General features: G+C 45.7%; 1 protein-coding gene across 4 annotated transcripts in view; it reads left to right on the forward strand.

The window, feature by feature from the left end:
* The window catches only part of ush2a (Usher syndrome 2A (autosomal recessive, mild)), a 1,282,968-nt gene that overhangs the window by 70,069 nt on the left and 1,188,857 nt on the right, over positions 1 to 24,042 (forward strand). The window lies entirely within an intron of this gene.

Here is a 24,042-nt window from a genome sequence, read left to right on the forward strand (position 1 = left end):
CTCTCCCTGTTCTGGCTCCCCTTCCTCTCTTCCCTGCGGCCAAGCCGAGCTGAAACTCGGTGCTACAGGTGGTGGTGGTTTACTATCCCTGTCCGCCCCGCAACTGATTTGCCCCTCCTGCTTCCTCACTGCTGTAGTCACCGGTGCCACAGGTGGTGGCCAGGTAGTTTCTTCCTTCTCTTCCAGGTTTACCTGGGGCGTACCCGGGCTTATTAGGCATACTATGCATTTTGCCTTGGACAGAGCAAGGTTTAAACTGTTAATTTGTTGCTCGCAGGGACCGTGGTCTCCCGATTCAAACACATTAGTGCTAGCTACTTTATATGCTGCTTGCACATCTTTTAATCTTCCCTGGAGCGCTTTTACTTGTAGGGTGAGGCGAGTGCTTTCCTCCCTCAGTGACTTTTCATTACTTTTGGCCTCAGTAACCTGACATTGGAAATAGTCCTGACTGATTTTAAACCTTTCCATTATTTGGGTCCTTTTCTGATTTAGCTTACGGAGTTCTGATAATCTTTCTTCTGACATAACCATTTCGTGGTAGCTCTCTGCACTTTCCCGTAACTCTGCCTGCAGTGTTTAATTCATTCTGTCTAGCAGTTGGACCTGTCGCTGTAGACAGACCAACCAAATTGCTTTCTCTACTGCTTCTTTGTGATCTTTACTTGCTTCCACTGGGTTGCAGCGTCAGCCGGATGCTCAGCATGCAATAGACTAAGCACCCATATATAAAACGGAAAAAAGTGACTAAAGTAAATGTTGGTCCCTTAGAAGATGAGAAGGGGGATTTAATAATGGGAAATGTGGAAATGGCTGAGACCTTAAACAATTATTTTGCTTCGGTCTTCATAGTGGAAGACACAAAAACCATGCCAAAAATTGCTGGTCATGGGAATGTGGGAAGGGAGGACCTTGAGACAATCACTATCACGAGGGGGGGTAGTGCTGGACAGGCTAATGGGACTCAAGGTAGACAGGTCCTGATGAAATGCATCCCAGGGTATTAAAAGAGATGGCGGAAGTTATAGCAGATGCATTCGTTATATTCTACCAAAATTCTTTGGACTCTGGCGAGGTACCATCGGATTGGGAAGCAGCTAATGTAACGCCTCTGTTTAAAAAAGGGGGCAGTCAAAAAGCAGGTAACTATAGGCCGGTTAGTTTAACATCTGTAATGGGGAAAATGCTTGAAGCTATTATTAAGGAAGAAATAGCAGGACATCTAGACAGGAATAGTGCAATCAAGCAGATGCAACATGGATTCATGAAGGGGAAATCATGTTGAACTAATTTACTGGAATTCTTTGAGGATATAACGAGCATGGTGAATAGAGGTGTACCGATGGATGTGGTGTATTTGGATTTCCAAAAGGCATTCGATAAGGTGCCACACAAAAGGTTACTGCAGAAGATAAAGGTACGCGGAGTCAGAGGAAATGTATTAGCATGGATAGAGAATTGGCTAACTAACAGAAAGCAGAGAGTCGGGATCAATGGGTCCTTTTCAGGTTGGAAATCGGTGGTTAGTGGTGTGCCACAGGGATCGGTACTGGGACCACAACTGTTTACAATATACATAGATGACCTGGAAGAGGCGACAGAGTGTAGTGTAACAAAATTTGCAGATGACACAAAGATGAGTGGGAAAGCAGGCTGTGTAGAGGACACAGAGAGGCTGCAAAGAGATTTAGATAGGTTAAGCGAATGGGCTAAGGTTTGGCAGATGGAATACAATGTCGGAAAATGTGAGGTCATTCACCTTGGAAAAAAAAACAGTAAAAGGGAATATTATTTGAATGGGGAGAAATTACAACATGCTGAGGTGCAGAGGGACCTGGGGGTCCTTGTGCATGAATCCCAAAAAGTTAGTTTGCAGGTGCAGCAGGTAATCAGGAAGGCAAATGGAATGTTGGCCTTCATTGCGAGAGGGATGGAGTACAAAAGCAGGGAGCTCCTGCTGCAACTGTATAAGGTATTGGTGAGGCCGCACCTGGAGTACTGCGTGCAGTTTTGGTCACCTTACTTGAGGAAGGATATACTGGCTTTGGAGGGGGTACAGAGACGATTCACTAGGCTGATTCTGGAGATGAGGGGGTTACCTTATGATGATAGATTGAGTAGACTGGGTCTTTATTCGTTGGAGTTCAGAAGGATGAGGGGTGATCTTAGAGAAACATTTAAAATAATGAAAGGGATAGACAAGATAGAGGCAGAGAAGTTGTTCGCACTGGTCGGGGAGACTAGAACTCGGGGGCACAGCCTCAAAATATGGGGGAGCCAAGTTAAAACCGAATTGAGAAGGAATTTCTTCTCCCAGAGGTTTGTGAATCTGTGGAATTCTTTGCCCAAGGAAGCAGTTGAGGCTAGCTCATTGAATGTATTCAAATCACAGATAGATAGATTTTTAACCAATAAGGGAATTAAGGGTTATGGGGAGCGGGCGGGTAAGTGGAGCTGAGTCCACGGCCAGATCAGCCATGATCTTGTTGAATGGCGGAGCAGGCTTGAGGGGCTAGATGGCCTACTGCTGTTCCTAATTCTTATGTTCTTATTATGTTCCTTAGTTACATTCACTTTCTAATACACATAGGAGGAAATCCTCTCTTCCATTTTGGTTCTTTGCCCCAAACCAGCACTCTCTACATCAACCCCGTGTACCAGAGTCCTGCCGCGGTCGCCATTTTTTAAGGGGAGTGCATGTGTCTCTATGAGGGGGTCAGGTTCTCTTCTGACCAACTTGAGCGGTTTCGAATCGATCCCCTTCCCTTGGGTTCTGTACTCTGGATTTATTTGGTGGGTGTGACAAAAGTGCAGAGGATGCTGGTTTGATGCAAAGAACTTTGGTTTTATTACAGTCAAAGTAATACAGGCGTATTACTCTTGTAAGAAAATACACGGCCAAACTTACAATCACTCTAATAAAGAACAATACAAGGAAAGGTACAAGGTCAAACTTATAATCACTCTAATAAAGTACCATACACATTCAAAGGGGGTTGCAGTAAAATTATACCTCCCACCTCCCAATACCTAACTCTAGCTAGGTTAGACTCCAGGGCGGCAGGAATTTATGCTTACCAATCCTTTTGATAGTTAATGGTAGATGGTGATGTTCTTCCTTCAGGACTTCAAGACTTCGAGGCTGGAGAAGTTTGTTTTACAACTGTCACGTTGGTTTCTCTCCTTGTCTCTCTCACCTTGTCTAACCTCCGTTGAAAACAGTGGCCAGTTATACGATTTCAGTGTTCTAATCTTGCCACCAAATCTCTTCACAATCCTTTGTACAATTTTGGCAGGCTTGGTTCTTCTTTGTAATATTTTGTCGGGCTCGTTAAAGTTGATATGTCTTGGGTGGGTTGATCTTCGAAAAACTGTTTCCTGATTGAAAAATTAGTTTGGTAATTGCAATGTCCTTTTAGAAACATAGAAACATAGAAAATAGGTGCAGGAGTAGGCCATTCGGCTCTTTGAGCCTGCACCGCCATTCAATATGATCATGGCTGATCATTCCTTCAGTACCCCTTTCCTGCTTTCTCTCCATACCCCTTGATCCCTTAACCGTAAGAGCCATATCTAACTCCCTCTTGAATATATCCAGTGAACTGGCATCAACAACTCTCTGCGGCAGGGAATTGCACAGGTTAACAACTCTCTGAGTGAAGGAGTTTCTCCTCATCTCAGTCCTAAATGGCCTACCCCTTATCCTAAGACTCTGTCCCCGGTTCTGGACTTCCCCAACATCGGGAACATTCTTCTCGCATCTAACCTGTCCAGTCCCGTCAGAATCTTATGTTTCTATGAGATCCCCTCTCATCCTTTTAAACTCCAGTGAATAAAGGCCCAGTTTGATCCAGTCTCTCCTCATATGACAGCCCAGCCATCCCTGGAATCAGTCTGGTGAACCTTCGCTGCACTCCCTCAATAGCAAGAACGTCGTTCCTCAGACTAGGAGACCAAAACTGAACACAATATTCCAGGTGAGGCCTCACTAAGGCCCTGTACAACTGCAGTGAGACTTCCCTGCTTCTACATTCAAATCGCCTAGCTATGAAGGCCAACATACCATTTGCCTTCTTTACCGCCTGCTGTACCTGCGTGCCCACTTTCAGTGACTGATGAACCATGACACCCAGGTCTCGTTGCATCTCCCCTTTTCCTAGTTTGCCGCCATTCAGATAATATTCTGCCTTCGTGTTTTTGCCCCCAAAATGGATAACCTCACATTTATCCACATTATACTGCATCTGCCATGCATTTGCCCACTGACCTAACCTGTCCAAGTCACCCTGCAGCCTCTTAGCGTCCTCCTCACAGCTCACACCACCACCCAGTTTAGTGTCATCTGCAAGCTTGGAGATATTACACTCTATTCCTTCATCCAAATCGTTAATGTATATTATAAATAGCTGGGGTCCCAGCACTGAGCCCTGCAGCACTCACGAGTCACTGCCTGCCATTCTGAAAAGGACCCGTTTATCCCGACTCTCTGCTTCCTGTCTCCAACCAGTTCTCTATCCACGTCTGTATATTACCCCCAATATCATCTGATTTTGCACAATCTCTTGTGCGGGACCTTGTCAAAAGCCTTCTGAAAGTCCAAATACACCACATCCACTGGTTCTCCCTTGTCCACTCTGCTAGTTACATCCTCAAAAAATTCCAGCAGATTCGTCAAGCATGATTTCCCTTTCATAAATCCATGCTGACTTGGTCCGATACTGTCACCGCTTTCCAAATGCGCTGCTATTTCATCCTTCATGATCGATTCCAACATTTTCCCCACTACTGATGTCAAGCTAACCGGTCTATAATTACCCGTTTTCTCTCTCCCTCCTTTTTTAAACAGTGGTGTTACATTAGCTAACCTCCAGTCCATGGTTATATATAAGGTAATGAGGGGGCTCGACAAGGTGGATGCAGAGAGGATATTTCCACTCATAGGGGAAACTAAAACTAGGGGACATAGTTTTAGAATAAGGGGCTGCCTATTTAAAACTGAGATGAGGAGACATTTTTTCTCTCAGAGGATTGTAAATCTATGGAATTCTCTGCGCCAGAGAGCTGTGGAAGCTGGGTCATTGAATATATTTAAGGCAGAGACAGATTTTTGAGCGATCAGGGAGTAAAGGGTTATGGGAAGCGGGCAGGGAAGTGGAGCTGAGTCCATGGTCAGATCAGCCATGATATTATTAAATGGCGGAGCAGGCTCGAGCGGCCAAATAGCCTACTCCTGCTCCTATTTTTTATGTTCTATGTAAAATACTTTCATCTGCTTTCCTACTGTATAGCAGCAGGAGTATGACATGGCTGCCTAATTTCACCATACTGTTGCATTTCTACAAGCTACAAGGGGTCACTGCCGGTAACTAAGGAATCGGGTCCAATTGTTGTTCTTTATGACAGTCAAGCCCATCACAGCCTTAAAAGGGCAAGTCCCCCATGCAAATTCAAAAAGGGCTCCATCTGTGACATCTATCACTCCCTGAACTTTGGGAAATCCTGCCAAGCAATAAAAGACCGGCTCTTCCTGTGATCCATGGACTCCCTGGGAAAATTGATGTACTGGTTGTCTCTGGTGAACAATGCATCGCTTACTTGCTGAATGTACAGATATACTGCTGACTGACTAATGCTGGCAATGTTACCAGTGGCACCCTGGATGCCCTCAAGGCAAAAAACAAAATTGATGCTGTGAGTTGTTGATTCCCCCACCAAACATCTGCACGTTTCTGAAAAAATATACGTTACCAGCATGTGCAGACCCTTGTCTGCACATCAGAAATTTATTTTCCTGTTTTGCTATTTGTTATAAAAATTACAGGGGGAGAAATTCTCAGTTTCCTGTTAGGGGTCGGTAACTGGTTCGGTGCGGGATTTCCTGCGCCCAGTGCGGAAATCCCGTCCCGGCCACGAAATTGCGGTTACCGCCCCTCAGAGGAAGTGGAGCACAATCTCGCCGCTCCACTTCCTCTTGGGGCGGGTTCCGGGGCGATGCTGGGGTGTGATCTGCAGCGCTCACATGGATGCTCCACATATCGCTGACGCAGTTCAATGTCCCTCCCCTTCACTTAAAGGGGCAGGCCGCTGTGCACTCTGCCAAGCCTCTGATAGCCTTCGCGCGGCCACCAGGGTAGCGTGGTGCCGAAGCCGCTGCCCGGCACCCAAAACGGAGTGCCGGGCTGCACGATGACGACCCGGACCACACAAGAGGAGAAGAAGTCGGACCGACCGGTGTGTCGTCAAAACCGCCAAGTTGGCAGCATGGGGCACTCCCGACTTCCCCTTTAACTTACGCCCCACGAGCGCATGTCAGCCCGGTTCACGACCTGCGAGGCTGGCGCTGACACCGTTCATGGTCGATATCCGGCGTGGGGCGGAATGCAGTCGGCATGTGGTACTAAGGGGTCGCTGCGCACGGCAATGATATCATCGCTGGTTGCGCAGCGGTCCGGGGCGCTTCCATGGCAGCGCCTCCGCTAACTCCCGTGCAATTTTACGGGAGCCGGTAGCACCCCCACTCTGGGCCAAAAGTATTTCATGCCCCATTAGCAGCCCCCCAGAGGCGCTAACAGCCGTCGCAAAGAGGGCCAATTTCGACCCCAGGCACTCCACAACTAGATTAGCAACCTTTTTCACATTTAAAATCAGTTGTTTGGCTCATCAGTTCTTTTAGAAGCAATAAAGGATTATTATTGTGACTATATTATGATTGGCTGCTAATGAAATGAGATTGTCATGAAGCATGTTTCAAAACTGCACATTTCCATGAATGTGTTCACTGTTCATTAATTACGAAGCAATATAGGTATTTATCCTATTTTTCGAAGAGGAATATTGGGCCCTAAGTGATAATGATTAGTTTCTGTTTATGCTGCAATTATTGGGTAGATTTTTGTTTCAATGGAAGAAATATCCAGCAACTTTTGTTACTGGCATGTAATCCTCCCTGCCAGATTTTTTTTCTGTACTCAATGTTCAGGTGGTAAAGACAAAAAATAATCCCATTGTGTTTGTATTTAGGTGATGGGTGAACGGGACCTGGGTCGGATTAGGAAACATTTAAATAGATGATGATTAGGGTACAGAGTAGACATATTCCCACAAGAAATAAAGATGGTTCAAAAAAAGCTGGAGTGCCTTTTATGGACAGATAAATCAAAATTAAAATGTGTCTTAAAAAAGAGGCATGCAGCAAATCTAAGGCTAATAATACAATAAAAATCAAGCCAAATACAAAGGGGAAGCAACAAAGGTTAGAAAGGCTTAGAATGGTATGAAGGCAACATAGAAAAATAGAACAGTAAAGGATTTTTTAAACACATAAAAATATTTAATGGAAGGTTAGGGTCAGTTAGAGATGAAATGTGTCACATCTCCCTTTTACTCCATGGGCTTCAACTTTGTCAGCAAAGTTGAAGTCCATGGAATAAATAAAAGAATAAAAGATGGCAGCATGGATACAAAATTGGCTAAATGAAAGGAAACAGAGAGTAGTGGTGAACAAAAACAGAAAATGATGGTGAACAGTTGTTTTTCGGACTGGAGGGCAGTGGTGTTCCCCAGGGGTCAGTACTACTGTTAGGACCACTGCTTTTCTTGATATATATTAATGACTTGGACTTAGGTGTATAGGGCACAATTTAAAAAATTGCAGATGGCACAAAACTTGGAAGTATAGTGAACAGTGGGAAGGATAGTGATAGACTTCAAGAAGACATAGACAGGCTGATGGAATGGGCAGATACGTGGCAGATGAAATTTAACGCAGAAAAGTGAGAAGAGATTCATTTTGGTAGGAAGAACGAGGAGAGGCAATATAAACTAAAGGGTACAATTTAAAGAGGTTGCATGAATAAGACCTGGGAGTATATGTGCACAAATCATTGAAGGTGGCAGGGAGGGTTGAGAAAGCAATTAAATAAGCATACAGGATCCTGGGCTCCATAAATAGTTTGGAGTCGGTAACATCCGGGAGGTGCAAAACTTTGCGCCGGTGGGTGGGGTGGGGGGGGCGCGGAAGTCCCACCCTGCTTGATAAATTCGGGTTACCGCTCCCGAAAGGGAGTGGACATCCTTCCTGGGGCGGTAATGGGCCAGACACCTCAGCAGCGCTACGTACTTGGTCATGTAGCGCTGCCACGTTCGAGGGGCTCTTCCCTCAATTAAAAGGCAGGGCCCAAGCTGCATACGGGCCAAAGAAGAAAGCACCTACCTGGACCAACGGGGAACGGGAGTGCCGGTGCCGTGGGATCAGCCCGACACTCAAGTAGACTGCCGGGCTGAGCGATCACGGTTCTGACCCCGCGAGGAAACTGCATCAGCAGTGGCATTGAAAAGATGAGCTTTTTATTTCAGCAGTCGGCCACCTCCCCTTTAATTTTGGCCGCCGGTGCACATCCCCTGAAGCCTTCGCTGTTATCGCCCAGCGCAGCAACAGGGGACAAAACCCAATTTAGTGGCTGGGGCGATGTGCACGCCGATGATGTCACGATCAGTGGGCATAGGAGATCGGGGCGCAATGCCGTAGCATCGCTGCTAAACTCCCGCCCAATATGCCGGGAATCGTTAACAGTGCCGTGCCCGGTTGCAAACACATTTGCACCCCGTTGGCCTGGCTGCGCATTTCAGGAATCCTAGATTGCCTGAGTTCAAATGAATCATGGCTACTCCTCGGGTAACATGCACTAACATGCATAATGAAGTGGTTAGCATCACTCACTTGGAAGTATAGTGAACAGTGAAGAGGATAGTGATAGATTTCAAGAAGACATAGACACGCTGGTGGAATGGGCGGAAATCTCGTAGATGAAATTCAACGCAGAAAAGTGCCAAGTGATACATTTTGGTAGGAAGAATGAGGAGAGGCAATATAAACTAAAGGGTACAATTCTAAAGGCGGTGCATGAACAGAGAGATCTGGGGGTATATTTGAACAAATCATTGAAGGTGACAGGGAAGGTTGAGAAAGTGGTTAAAAAAGCATACGGGATCCTGGGCTCCATAAATAGTTTTGGGGGCGGTAACATCCGGGAGGCGGATGTACATGCAATTGATGGAGCTTTCAGGTGGGGCCTTTCTAGCCACATGAGTGGCATCGTTGAAATCGTGCATGTGGAAATCCAGCCACTTGGAAGAAGTTGCTTGTTCTCTCTTTCTCTTTGCTTGCTCTCTTTCTCTGACTCTGCTATATAATTACATCCCATGCACAAGCCTCTTTAGGCACCTCTGAAAATGGGCACCCTTGGTTTGAATGTGGAGGAAAATGAAGCAAGAGGGGCCGAAAAGCTTCCCTCCAGCCTCATTTCCATTGTGGCCCTGGCCTTGTAGGAAATTGACGACACACAGCCCATGATTTTTCATCTGCAATTTTGTGTGATACACTCCTTGGCTGCAAATATTTGGCTCTTTTTCACTAAGTGTTCCAACAGAAGCTATGCCCCGGCCCAGTGGGCAACATTTGCACAGTACCTCACATCATCCAAGGGTGGAAATTCCTTTAGGCCTGAAATGGACACCGTGCATAGTGCATGCACCCCAAATGTTAGACCCAAGGCCAGCTCAAAGTTGAGCTCGCCCCCTCCCATTAATATTATTCAATCGAGCTTCCAACTCCTGCCGCACTTGCACAGGCAGCCCCCTCATTTGAATATGATTAAGCAAGTCCCAGAGGAGGAGTGGAGCAGCACGGGGAGGCCCAATCGGTAGTTCTATGGAGTTGGGGGAGCAAAATGTTTGAATTAAAAAAAAACTTTTGTTGTCGGCTGTTGCTAAAGCTGCAGGAGCTGTTGATGTATCCTGTGCAGAAGAGACCTGTATCCTGTTCTGCTTAGCAGTATCCAGTTTTGGCAAGGGAGCATAAAACAGGTGTTAGGTCCCTCATTTACATTTGTAAGAGACCTAACTCCTGTTTTAGGTGGTTGCCAGGGATGCCTGTTAAATGGGCCGAGCCAATATGGTTTTTCAGGCGTATTATGTGCGTGGGACATTGGTACCCAAAATTGGCCTTGTGCTCAATTTTATGTCCAAAATCAAGGTACAATTACATCCAATTTCTACTCCCCTCCCACAGAGTCACTTAGTTCTTGTAAGCATCAGCTCCTGTGGATTTAGATAGTGAAGGAGAAAATGGTCCACTGATACATGAGCGCAACTGAATAGGAGAAGGTAGTGTTAACTAAGAAGCAGCAACTTGCTGTCTGAGGAGCCATCTCATATTCATCCTCAGCTGTTGAGCCTAGGGATCCAGATCTAATTTTAAAAGAAGCATGTTTTCTGAACAAAGAATTTTAATAGAATCTTTGGAGACTGTGCCAAACAGTCTGCAACAGCTGAAACCTAGTGTGAAGGAGTTCCGTGATGATAGATGTATTTGAGGAACTGAAGGCCACCAGGGAGCCAGTGGTAACTCAATGGACATCTGCAACAGAGCCCCTGCAATCAGAGGCCTAATGCCAGTTGTGGCATCTCAGACCACTGTTATTGAGACCTTCGGCTCCAGTATCTTCTTCTTTTCATGTCTTCTCACTGTTCCCTTTGGGGAAAAGTGTGAAGTAGTGGAAGGATTCATAGGCTGATTAACAGTCTGACTGGCCATGTTAACACTCCTTCCATGCCCGTAACCATCTTTATACCAGCCGATAGGGTGATTAATCCTATACGACGGGACCGTTTTATGGGCTCCCACAGCCCATACGGTGAGGGGGAAGGGACCACCCACACCCACCAGACGCGAGTATCCCCTGGATGTCAAAGCCGGAGCTCCAACTCCATTCGCCGGGACTGTCTGCAGTGGGGTTCAAACCCTGCACCTTCTGGACCAAAGGCGGGAATGCCACCACTGCGCCAAAGACTCACTTCTTGGCTCTGGTATGGAATGGGCTCTCTTACGGTTTACATATGCTTGGGAATTGCATTGAGAAAACTGTAAATCCAGGCTTTACAGATCTCACATCTGCTGTCATGACAATCAGTAGGCATAGTAAGGCAGCATCTAGTAGCTGAAGGATGGCTGGATGACCTATTGTCTTTATGAATTACAGCACATCTATACCCTCATGCTACCCATTCAAATAAGTATAAATATCGCAGAAAACATGCAAGACTAGCTAGGAACTGGGCAATTCTGTAACCCACCTTAAGGAGTTAGAGGGCTACCTCACTCGTAAGGGGCTTCCATTGACACAGGGAGCCAGCAACCTCATTGACTCCTGTCATGAGAAGAGGATGTATAAGGAGGAACACTTTAGGATCTAGAGCTCACATGCTGTACAGTGTCAGCAAAGGAATCTATTCAGGTAAACATAGGGAATTAAAAATTGGTTGCATTGAAGTTCAACTCTACCCAAAGAGTTTCTTGTTGTGGCGTTGAATAAAGTGTTTCCAGGTGACCGGGTGAGATTCTTGATAGTTTATTTGCAGCTAAAGACATTGCAGGTGAAGTTATTGTTGGTGATGTCATGAAGAAGATGTCAAGAGTTTTATTGATGTAGTGAGTGAATGGGAACTTAGAACAAGGCCTCATTAAAGACAGCCTGGTGTACATCTCTAATTTGTTTCAGCAGCAGGAGATTCTCTCCCCTATCCTTGCTGCAATTAGTTGTCCTCCTCATCTGGGTCTTCCATAATTTTGTCTCATTGGATCACAGATTTGAGAAGGTATAAGTGATCATAGGGGTGAAATTCAACTTTGGCAAGGGTGCAAAATAGGCAGTAGTGGATTGACTGTCCATTCTACACGCCACCTGGTTGTCTTTTCCATTCAGTTTCTCAGTCCATTTTGCAGCACAGGTTCTGCAGGCTTTCCAGTCTCCATTCACTCTTACCTCATTGGACGAACTCTCTCACCATTGACAGAATGCTCTGTCATCTCTACTTCACCTGCCTTCTATTCCATCAACATGGGTACCATTTATACTGTCTCACCTTGATCCTCAGAATTTGACCACGATCAGCCTCAACACCAGCAGCACCAGGCACACCACCAGCAGCAACAACAACACCAACCTTCTCTGTAATCATCTGATGCTGCACAGGACAGAGGGCATCAGCACCCAAGCACACTGCTACCTGGGAGGCCAGGGGTGAGCTCACCCTAACCAGATTTACTTCACTTGACATTGTACACCCTGGCTGCTACATGATGCGCCTGGTTGGCACCATCTCACACCAATACCAGAAAGCCTCCCTACAATGTCCAAACCATTCCTTTCACACTCATCGTCATTGTGGGGGGTACTGTTATGCCTCACCATTCACTGAACTCACTAAGCCACTTACAAAGGTGCTCATAAATCTGTCCAAGAATGGCAAGTGTTGAAAATAAAGGTTTCGATGTTTGACAGCACATTAACAGAAACTTTACATGAACATTGGATAAAACACCCAAGTGGGTGTGTAAGGATGTGCAGGAGTAGGGTAGAGAAGGCAAAGTGATGGGGATATGATGAGAGGCACAGCAGGATGAAAGTGAGTGTGGCTTTGTACTAACAGTCCGTGATCTAATGAGATCATTAAAAGGTTTGCGCCACTACACCCAAGTCCTCCTGACCACATCCCTGCTTGTGTCCTCCTCTGCAATGTGCAACCAGGCTGTGTTGGTCTCCTGGGGAGGTCTCTTCCGCCCATCGCAAGGGAAGAGGACCTCCCTGCATACTCTGACTCACTCCATAAGCATATGGAGGGAGCCATGGGACAATCTGGGTGCAGCCCTGCGCCTCTGTGCAGAGATTGTCAGTGTTTGCAGCACTTCAGTGCTGTAAAATACTGACAGCACAACTGTCAAAAGACTGTTGGCCATGGTCTCTTTAAGAAAACATCATGAATTATGTCAGCCGACTCGCTTCCTTTAATTGGGCCGGGAAACGCGCTGGGCGGGCTTAACAAGCCCTATCAGCGGAAATTCATTTTCCAGAGCGGGATGGAGCCAGCAGTGAGGCCACGACCCATTACTGACTCTGGCCGTACCGGACCCGTCGAGGTAAGGAAAATCTCGGCCATAATGAATGGTGCCTGGAAAATAGGTATTGATTGCATGATTCTCTGCTGGTGATCGCAGAATGATCTAAATTTTGATGCAGTGATTCATGAATGTCATTATATGCCAGAGTCCATAGGCACACATGGGTGACATTATGCCCTTACACTTTGGGGAATCCTGCAATTTTGAAATATGTAGAGACCTCTCATGTTGCTGCTGGTAGTTCATGGCAATGTGATACAGTTGCTTGCTTTGTCAAAAAATATATCAGTTACCTACTTGATATATTTGTGAATTACAGATTGACTGATATTGTTGATCTCTTCTGTGTCACACAAGAATGGGCTACGAGAAGTTGAGTACTGTGGTGACTGTCATGTATTCAACTATCATTGTAACCCATGTATAAGCTGACCTAAGTTGTACACCTTGAGAACATTGACCACTAGGGGTGAACTTGTGGGAGACACTCCTAACCTGGACTTTCAGGTATAAAAGGGGAAGCTCCACCCACCTTCATCACTTGAGGTCTTAGTAATAAAGATAACTGGTCACAGAGTGACCTTCTCTCAAGTATGGGCCTCGTGTGCATTTATACTGTATAGTAAGGACATATCATTGGCGATGAGAAACTGGGATTTAAACCATGTGAGCATGGCCACTAGCAGCACAGAAGAGAGGTACTGTGTTGGTGATGATTGGGACGACTTTATTGAGAGACTACAGCAAAGTTTTGTCACTAAGGAATGGTTGGGACACGATTCGGCCGACAAACGCAGGGCTCATCCCCTGACGGTTTGTGGATCCAGAATGTACTCCCTGATGAAGGACCTTCGAGTGCCAGAGAAGCCGGCGGACAAGACTTTCGAAGAGCTCAGTAAGTTGATCGGGAAACACCTTAAACTGGCGAGCAGCATGCACATGGTGAGACACCGGTTTTACATGCACTGGCGGTGAGAAGGGCAAAGCGTTCCAGACTTTGTGGCAGATCTCCGGCGACTGGCGAGCCTATGTAAGTTCCCAGATGCATGCAGAGCGGAGATGCACGAAACTTTTTTATTGAGGGCATCGGGCACGCTGGTGTTTTCAGTAAACTGATTGAGACCAAAGACTTGACCTTGAAAACGGTGGCTCTGATAGTCCAGACATTTATCTCAGGGGAGGAAGAGACCAGAATGATGTATGACAAAAATCTTGGCTCAAATGCGGCAAACGACCAGGGAGTTAACATTGTTCTCTAAGCAGACAAGGGCAATCGGACATGCCCCAGCATGTAGTCGAACCCAAAGGGGGAATTCAACAGAGACAATGGCTAGCTGAACGGCGATTCATGCCATCGCAATGGACAATGTGGCCAGTAATGGGGCCATCAACACCTGTTAATGGTGCGCTTAAAGACAGTTACAGAGACAGTTAGAGACGATCGATTGGTAATGGACCTTTTGTTTCCAACAACGGGGCCTCCAGCTCATGCTGGAGGTGTGGAGGCAAACACCCAGCCAGAGCTTGCAGGTATCAGCAATATACTTGCAGATACTGCAACATCAGCGGTCACTTGGCGCGTATGTGCAGGAAGCCTGCAGCCAGGTTGATGTATGAGGAGGACGGGCCCGATGTAAGCCCTACAAGGTCAAATGAATACTGGAGGAAATCGCTGGAAGCTGAAGTTCAGCGAGTTCATGTGGAGCACATATACAGTTCATATACCAGGACGCCACTGATAATGATGAAAGTGCTCCTCAATGGCATCCCAGTATTAATGGAGCTAGCCACGGGAGCCAGCCAGTCCCTGATGAGTGTCAAACTGTTCGAAAGGTTGTGGGTGTCCAAGGCCAGGAGGCCAAAATTATTGCCGATTGACACTACGGACATATACAAAGGAGATCATTCCGGTGCTAGGCAACGCCACGGTAGTCGTGACCCACAAAGATTCGGAGAACAGGTTGCCACTCTGGATTGTCCCGGGGGACGGTCCCGCACTACTGGGGAGGAGTTGGCTTGCTGTCATGTACTGGAAATGGGGCGATGTCAATGCGATTTCTTCTGTGGAGCGAGTATCATGCTCACAGGTCCTGGACAACTTTGATCCCATTATTTCAACGTGGCATCGGCACTTTCATGGGGGCCAAGGTAGTGACGCCAGGCTAGTACACCACAAGGCCAGAGTGGTGCCGTACGTGATGCGGGAAAAGATAGAATGCGAATTGGACCGCCTGCTGAGGAAAGGCATCATCTCGCCAGTCGAATTCAGTGGCTGGGCGAGCCTGATCGTGCTGGTGCTCAAGGCAGATGGGTCGGTCAGGTTTTGTGGCGATTACAAGGCCACCATCAATCAGGTGCCACTCCAAGACCAGTACCCGCTACCGAGAGCGGAGGGCCTTTTTGCAACTCTAACCGGTGGCAAACTTTTTTCAAAATTGGACTTGACCTCAGCTTACAAGACCCAGGAGTTGGCGAGTGAGTCGAAGAAGCTGACCACCATCACGACACACAAGGGATTGTTTGAGTATAACAGATGTCCGTTCGGGATTCATTCGGCCGCCGTGATCTTTTAGCGAAATATGGAAAGCCTCCTCAAGTCGATTCCAAGGACGGTGGTTTTTCAAGACGACATCCTCATCACGGGTCGCGATACTGAAGAACACCTCCACAACCTGGAGGAGGTGCTATGCAGACTAGACCGGGTAGGGCTGCGACTGAAAAAGGCGAAGTGCGTATTCTTAGCTCCAGAGGTAGAATTCCTGGGGAGGAGGGTAGCAGCAGACGGGATCAGTCCTACTGTGTCCAAAACGGAAGCGATCCAGAGAGCACCCAAACCCCGTAACATGACGGAGCTGCATTCGTTCCTGCGGCTCCTGAACTATTTTGGTAACTTTCTTCCCAAATTGAGCACGCAATTGAGTCTGGGGGGACAGCCAGGAAAGGGCTTTTGATAGAGCACACAATTTGTTATGCTCCAACAAACTGTTAACGTTATGTGACCCGTGTAAGAAACTTGTTTTAACGTGCGATGCGTCGTCCTATGGGGTCGGGTGTGTGTTGCAGCATGTGAATGCCAATGGTCAGTTACAGCTGGTAGCTTATGCCTCCAGAAGTCTGTCCCAGGCAGAAAGGGGCTACGAGATAGTAGAAAAGGAAGCACTAGCATGTGTATATGCAATTTAAAAAATGCACCAGTACCTGTTTGGCAGGAAATTTGAGCTGGAGACAGATCACAAACCCCTTACGTCCCTTTTGGCCATAAATGCGAATGCATCAGCCCGCATACAGAGGTGGGCACTCACGTTAGCCGCCTATGATTACACAATTCGGCACAGACCGGGCACTGAAAACTGCGCCGATGCACTCAGCAGGCTCCCACTAGCCACCACTGAGGGGACAACTGAGCAGGATGCTGAGATGGTCACGGCTGTTGAAGCTTTCGAAAGCGAAGGCTCACCTGTGACAGCCCGTCAGATTAAAGTCTGGACAACTAAAGACCCGTTACTGTCTTTAGTCAAGAAATGTGTCCTGAATGGGGACTGGGCAGCCACGCATGGGGCATGCCCTGAGGAATTTAAACTGTTTCATAGGCGCAAGGATGAACTCTCGATTCAGGCTGATTGTCTACTGTGGGGAAACTGAGTAGTCATGCCCCAGATGGGCAGAGAGTTGTTTATCAGAGAACTCCACAATGAGCACCCGGGCATTGTCATGATGAAGGCAATTGCCAGGTCACACGTTTGGTGGCCAGGGATAGATGGAGACCTGGAACTTTGTGTTCGCAGGTGCAACACGTGTGCTTAGCTGGGCAATGCACCCAGGGAAGCCCCCCTTAGCCCCTGGTCCTGGCCCGCCAAGCCATGGTCACGCATCCATGTGGACTATGCAGGTCCTTTCATGGGAAAACTGTTTTTGGTTGTAGTAGACGCCTACTCCAAATGGATTGAGTGTGCCATTTTAAATTCAAGCACATCCGCTGCCACGGTAGAAAGTCTACGGGCAATGTTCGCCGCCCACGGTCTACCGGATGTCTTGGTCAGCGACAATGGCCCGTGCTTCACAAGCACTGAATTCCAGGAAACATGGCAGGCAATGGAATCAACCATGTTAGAACGGCACCGTTCAAGCTGGCCTCAAACGGCCAGGCAGAACGAGCAGTACAGATAATCAAACAGGGGTTGCTCAGAATCAAAGGGGGTTCCCTACAAAGCCACTTATCACGCCTCCTGTTGGCCACTAGATCCCGACCACACTCGCTCACAGGGATTCCACCCGCAGAGCTGCTAATGAAAAGGACGCTCAAAACCAGGTTATCCTTTATACACCCTACTATGAAAGAAATTGTTGAGAGCAGGCGTCAGTCACAATGTGACTACCATGAGGAATGCGAGGGCGCGATGTATTGATGTCAATGACCCTGTTTTTGTCCTTAATTATGCTGCAGGGCCCAAATGGCTTGCAGGCACTGTGATTGCCAAAGAGGGGAATAGGGTTTTGGTGGTTAAACTTATCAATGGACAAATCTGCCGCAATCACGTGGATCAAACTAAAAGGAGGTTCAGCAACCCCATAGAAGAAGCAGAGGAAGAACACGACATAGAGTTTACTCCACCACAGGTGACCGAACACCGGAACTAAGTGGAGGAGAGCCCAGTCACTGTGGGCAGTCCGGACAGGCCGGAGGCATCGCAAACAGCAGACACTCAGGCCAGCGCCCAACAACCGGAGCCCCAACTCAGGTGCTCTACAAAGGAGCGTAAACCACCAGAGAGACTTAACCTGTGATCCCAATAAGACTTTGGCGGGGGGAGGTGATGTCATGTATTCAACTATCATTGTAACCCATCTATAAGCAGACCTAAGTTGTACACCTTGAGAATATTGACCACTAGGGGTGAACTTGTGGGAGACACTCCTAACCTGGACTTTCAGGTATAAAAGGGGAAGCTCCACCCACCTTCATGACTTGAGGTCTTGGTAATAAAGGTAACTGGTCACAGAGTGACCTTCTCTCAAGTATGGGCCTCGTGTGCATTTATACTGTATAGTAAGGACATATCAGTGACGTTGACTGTGCCTGTGATGAAGTTTGGCTGAAGATTAGATTCCAGCATACAGCATGACTCTGTCACAGCCTGTCTTGTGCATCACATTTTATGAAGTCAGAGTTCCTCAGGCAAATTCAGTTAAACATTCTTCTGCCTGTATGTCTCTGTTCAAGGATTATGATGGCTGCAGGTTGTTTGCATCTGATACAGCCTCACTTGCATGGCATTTTTCTCTTCTTCCTACAAATAACATAAATATAAAATTATCTCCAAAAGAAATATCAAAGGTCTATCCTTGGCACCCTCCTATTTTTCATATACATGCTGTACCTCGGCAACATAATCCAAAGACATGATCGCGTGTCTGACATCCAATTCTGGATGAGCTGAAAGTTTGGCTCTCCTTGTCACCATGAGTAACTTGAGAATTCTGCAAACTTGCCAATTGATGAAATATTGCCGTTCTGTTTGGCATGCTGCAGAGAAAACCCATCTCTTGTTCCTGACTTCAGTACAGTCAAACAACCCACAAAGAGGAAAGCCTTTATGTTGCAGGGTAATACTTTCTTGAAGTCTGGTCAGTTTTAAAATTTATTTTTGGGTTGTGGGCATCGCTGGTAAGGTCAACATTTATTTCCCATCCATATCTGCACTAATAAGCCTTCTTGAATGACTGTGCTGTAGCAGTTTGATACAACCAAGTGACTTACTCGACGACTCAGTGGACTTTAGGGGGCAGATAAGAGTCAACCATTTTGCTGCTGCTTTGCTAGTTGCAGCTGATAAAGTTGGGAGGATGGAAAGGAAAAGTGTTTCTATAGTGCTGCATGAAATGGATGAGGAGGACCAATTCATGACTGGACATCTTCAGGTCCAGTGGCATCTCAGGCAGTATCTTTGCTCCCAATACCCACAGTCCCCTGTTTACAGACAATACTATTTGTACCTGGATATATCAGAGGAAGCCTGTCTTTATTGCCTTGGTTTCACTGCAGAGGCAATGATCAAGCAGCGTGTTGACTTACAGACAACTTCAATTGGCTCTTCACAGTGACGTTAAGCTTCTCTGCACAGGAACCTTCCAGGTCATCTCAGAGGACATCTGCAGCTCATGAATACAAGAACACATGAATAGGAAAGGTAAATGTTTAAATGGTTGCTGACTGCAGAAATATGATTCTGAACATTCATACCTGTTATCGCGTTTTACTCGCCTCATCATGCAAAGAACTTGTGGGAAGAGAAAGGGAAGAAGATTTACAAAGCATCTCAAAGATAATAGATCTCAAATTGGATATTCTATTTACACTCGATCTTCACTCACTTTTTGGCCCACCTCATTTTCTGCCAACATTTACGGTGGCTAGTGGAAGTGTTGGTCTCAAACAGGTGGTCGCTTCATTTACTATTTAAGAATGGTACTTCTTTTCCTGCACACACCATTACCTGGCATGTAGGACATCCATTTGTAATAATGCTCATCCAAAACGGGATCCAGGGTTGCTTGCTCATGGTATTAGATCTGTATTGGTTTCGAGCCTTTCAGACAATAAATGATGTATCATGTGGGAGCCAAAATGGGAGGAAGAGAAAAAATATTTTAAAATGAACAAACCAATAAGTGAAAAGAAATCAAAATCACAATGGCTATTTCTACCACCCATTCACAGTGTGTACAGTAACTTGGTCATTGGCCAATAGACCAATCAATTTATACAAAAGCAAAATATTGCAGGTGCTAAAATCTAAAATAAAAACAGAAAAAGCTGGAAATACTCAGCAGGTTAGGCAGTATCTGTGGATAGAGAAACAGAATTAACGTTTCAGGTCGATGACCCCTCATAGAAACATAGAAACAAAGAAAATAGGTGCAGGAGTAGGCCCTTCGGCCCTTCGAGCCTGCACCACCATTCAATGAGTTCATGGCTGAACATGCAACTTCAGTACCCCATTCCTGCTTTCTCGCCATACCGCTTGATCCCCCTAGTAGTAAGGACAACATCTAACTCCCTCTTGAATCTATCTAGTGAACTGGCCTTAACAACTCTCTGTGGTAGAGAATTCCACAGGTTCACCACTCTCCGGGCGAAGAAGTCTCCCCCATCTCGGTCCTAAATGGCCAAGCCACCATCCCTAGACTGTGACCCCTGGTTCTGGACTTCCCCAACATGAATAAGAACATAAGAACATAAGAATTAGGAACAGCAGTAGGCCATCTAGCCCCTCGAGCCTGCTCCGCCACCCAACAAGATCACGGCTGATCTGGCCGTGGACTCAGCTCCACTTACCCGCCCGCTCCCCATAAACCTTAATTCCCTTATTGGTTAAAAATCTATCTATCTGTGATTTGAATATATTCAATGAGCTAGCCTCAACTGCTTCATTGGGCAGAGAATTCCACAGATTCACAACCCTCTGGGAGAAGAAATTTCTTCTCAACTCAGTTTTAAATTGGCTCCCCCGTATTTTGAGGCTGTGCCCCCTAGTTCTAGTCTCCCCGACCAGTGGAAACAACCTCTCTGACTCCATCCTGTCTATCCCCTTCATTATTTTAAATGTTTCTATAAGATCACCCCTCATCCTTCTGAACTCCAACGAGTAAAGACCCAGTCTACTCAATCTATCATCATAAGGTAACCCCCTCATCTCCGGAATCAGCCTAGAGAATCGTTTCTGTACCCCCTCCAAAGCTATTATATCCTTCCTCAAGTAAGGTGACCAAAACTGCACGCAGTACTCCAGGTGCGACCTCACCAATTCCCTGTACAGTTGCAGCAGGACCTCCCTGCTTTTGTACTCCATCCCTCTCGCAATGAAGGCCAACATTCCATTCGCCTTCCTGATTACCTGCTGCACCTGCAAACTAACTTTTTGGGGATTCATGCACAAGGACCCCAGGTCCCCCTGCACCGCAGCATGTTGTAATTTCTCCCCATTCAAAAAGTATTCCCTTTTACTGTTTTTTTTTCCCAAGGTGGATGACCTCACATTTTCCGAAATTGGATTCCATCTGCCAAACCTTAGCCCATTCGCTTAACCTATCTAAATCCTTTGCAGCCTCTCTGTGTCCCCTACACAACCCGCTTTCTCACTAATCTTTGTGTCATCTGCAAATTTTGTTACACTACACTCTGTCCCCTCTTCTAGGTCATCGATATATATTGTAAACAGTTGTGGTCCCAGCACCGATCCCGGTGGCACACCACTAACCACCGATTTCCAAACCGAAAAGGACCCATTTATCCCGACTCTCTGCTTTCTGTTAGCCAGCCAATTCTCGATCCATGCTAATACATTTCCTCTGACTCCGCGTACCTTTATCTTCTGCAGTAACCTTTTGTGTGGCACCTTATCGAATGCCTTTTAGAAATCTAAATACACCACATCCATCGGTACACCTCTATCCACCATACTCGTTATATCCTCAAAGAATTCCAGTAAATTAATTAAACATGATTTCCCCTTCATGAATCCATGTTGCGTCTGCTTGATTGCACTATTCCTATCTAGATGTCCCGCTGTTTCTTCCTTAATGATAGCTTCAAGCATTTTCCCCACTACAGATGTTAAACTCAACGGCCTATGGCTACTTGCCTTTTGTCTGCCCCCTTTTTTAAACAGAGGCATAACATTAGCTGCTTTTCAATCTGATGGCACCTCCCCAGTGTCCAGAGAATTTTGGTAGATTATAACGAATCTGCTATAACTTCCGCCATCTCTTTTAATACCCTGGGATGCATTTCATCAGGACCAGGGGACTTGTCTACCTTGAGTCCCATTAGCCTGTCCAGCACTATCCCCCTAGTGATAGTGATTGTCTCAATGTCCTCCCTTCCCACATTCCCGTGACCAGCAATTTTTGGCATGGTTTTTGTGTCTTCCACTGTGAAGACCGAAGCAAAATAATTGTTTAAGGTCTCAGCCATTTCCCATTATTAAATCCCCTTTTTGATCTTCTAAGGGACCAACATTTACTTTAGTCACTCTTTTCCGTTCTATATATCGGTAAAAGCTTTTACTATCTGTTTTTATGTTTTGCGCAAGTTTACATTCGTAATCTATCTTTCCCTTCTTTATTGCTTTCTTAGTCATTCTTTGTTGTCGTTTAAAATTTTCCCAATCTTCTCGTTTCCCACTAACCTTGGCCACCTTATACGCATCGGTTTTTAATTTGATACTCTCCTTTATTTCCTTGGTTATCCACGGCTGGTTATCCCTTCTCTTACCGCCCTTCTTTTTCACTGGAATATATTTTTGTTGAGCGCTATGATAGAGCTCCTTAAAAGTCCTCCACTGTTCCTCAATTGTGTCACCGTTTAATCTGTATTCCCAGTCTACTTTTGCCAACTCTGCCCTCATCCCACTGTAGTCCCCTTTGTTTAAGCATAGTACGCTCGTTTGAGACACTACTTCCTCACCCTCAATCTGTATTACAAATTCAACCATACTGTGATCACTCATTCCGAGAGGATATTTTACTCGGAGATCGTTTATTATTCCTGTCTCATTACACAGGACCAGTTCTAAGATAGCTTGCTCCCTTGTAGGTTCTGTAACATACTGTTCTAAGAAACAATCCCGTATGCATTCTATGAATTCCTCCTCAAGGCTACCCCGTGCGATTTGATTTGACCAATCGATATGTAAGTTAAAATCCCCCATGATTACTGCCGTTCCTTTTTCACATGCCTCCATTATTCCCTTGATTATTGTCCGCCCCACCGTGAAGTTATTATTTGGGGGCCTATAAACTACGCCCACCAGTGACTTTTTCCCCTTACTATCTTTAATCTCCACCCACAATGATTCAACATTTTGTTCATTAGAGTCAATATCGTTTCTCACAACTGCCCTGATATCATCCTTTATTAACAGAGCTACCCCACATCCTTTCCCTTGTCTATCTTTCCGAATTGTCAGATACCCCTGTATGTTTAATTCCCAGTCTTGGCCACCCTGCAACCACGTTTATGTAATGGCCACCAAATCATACCCATTTGTAATGATTTATGCCGTCAACTCATTTACTTTATTTCGAATGCTGCCTGCGTTTAGGTAGAGTGTTTTAATACTCGTTTTTAAACCATGATTTTTAGTTTTGACCCCTCCTGCAGCCCCTTTATATTCATACATATTGTCCCTTCCTATCACCTTGTGGTTTACACTTACCCCAGTGCTACTCTGCTCTGTTGCCTCCTGCCTTTTGCATTCTTTCTTGGGGTTCTGTTCATCTGAGCTCTCACCCACTCTAACTAGCTCAGAGTTCATCAGAACTTTTAAATTTAATTTTAATTTTAATATAATCAATTTATAGGTTTACAGCACTGGTCACCTTCAATTGAATGTAATTGCTCGGAAATGATTGTAATCACTGTCTATGTTGATTATTCATCAATATTTCTCTTGAAACCTTGGGAGAAACATTATCTGATGAAGGATGTAGTTGTGTTTATCATTGTTAATATTTCTTCCTTGCATGAAACTGGAAGACCACACTTGCTGAAATTGAAAAGTGTTGCATTGATAGTGTAACATAGAACAACTACATCCTTAAAGTGGTCATAACTGAAAAATGCTTATATTGATTATTCAACCGTGTGACTAATGGATTAGAGGGCAATAAGCAACTTAACCCTTGACATTATTTGCTCCCTTTTTTTTTAGCCATCTGTGCAGTAATGCCCATTTTGTTGAAGTAACTTAAACAGTACAAAATGTTCTATTACAGTGATCCCATCTCCTCTTCATATATATTACTATCCAACTATTCATTATCTTTGTTAACTAACTTCAATAATTTCCTCTGAGCAAAAAGTCAAACAATTAAATTCCCATGAAGTCCATCACCATTGCAAAATGAAACTAAAATACTTGGAATTCGTTAGAAGTTTGATTTGAGCTACACTGAAAGGTGAACATTACTTATACCATAAAGTTAGAATGCCATTTTGTTCCAACCAGTCTTTTCCAATCAAAGTGTGGATCTGTTCCTTAACTACAGATAATGCCTTCTCCTTCTGCCTTATGTCTTCTCAG

The sequence above is a fragment of the Pristiophorus japonicus genome, chromosome 9, assembly GCF_044704955.1.
Source record: "Pristiophorus japonicus isolate sPriJap1 chromosome 9, sPriJap1.hap1, whole genome shotgun sequence".
In the NCBI taxonomy this organism is placed as follows: domain Eukaryota; kingdom Metazoa; phylum Chordata; class Chondrichthyes; family Pristiophoridae; genus Pristiophorus; species Pristiophorus japonicus.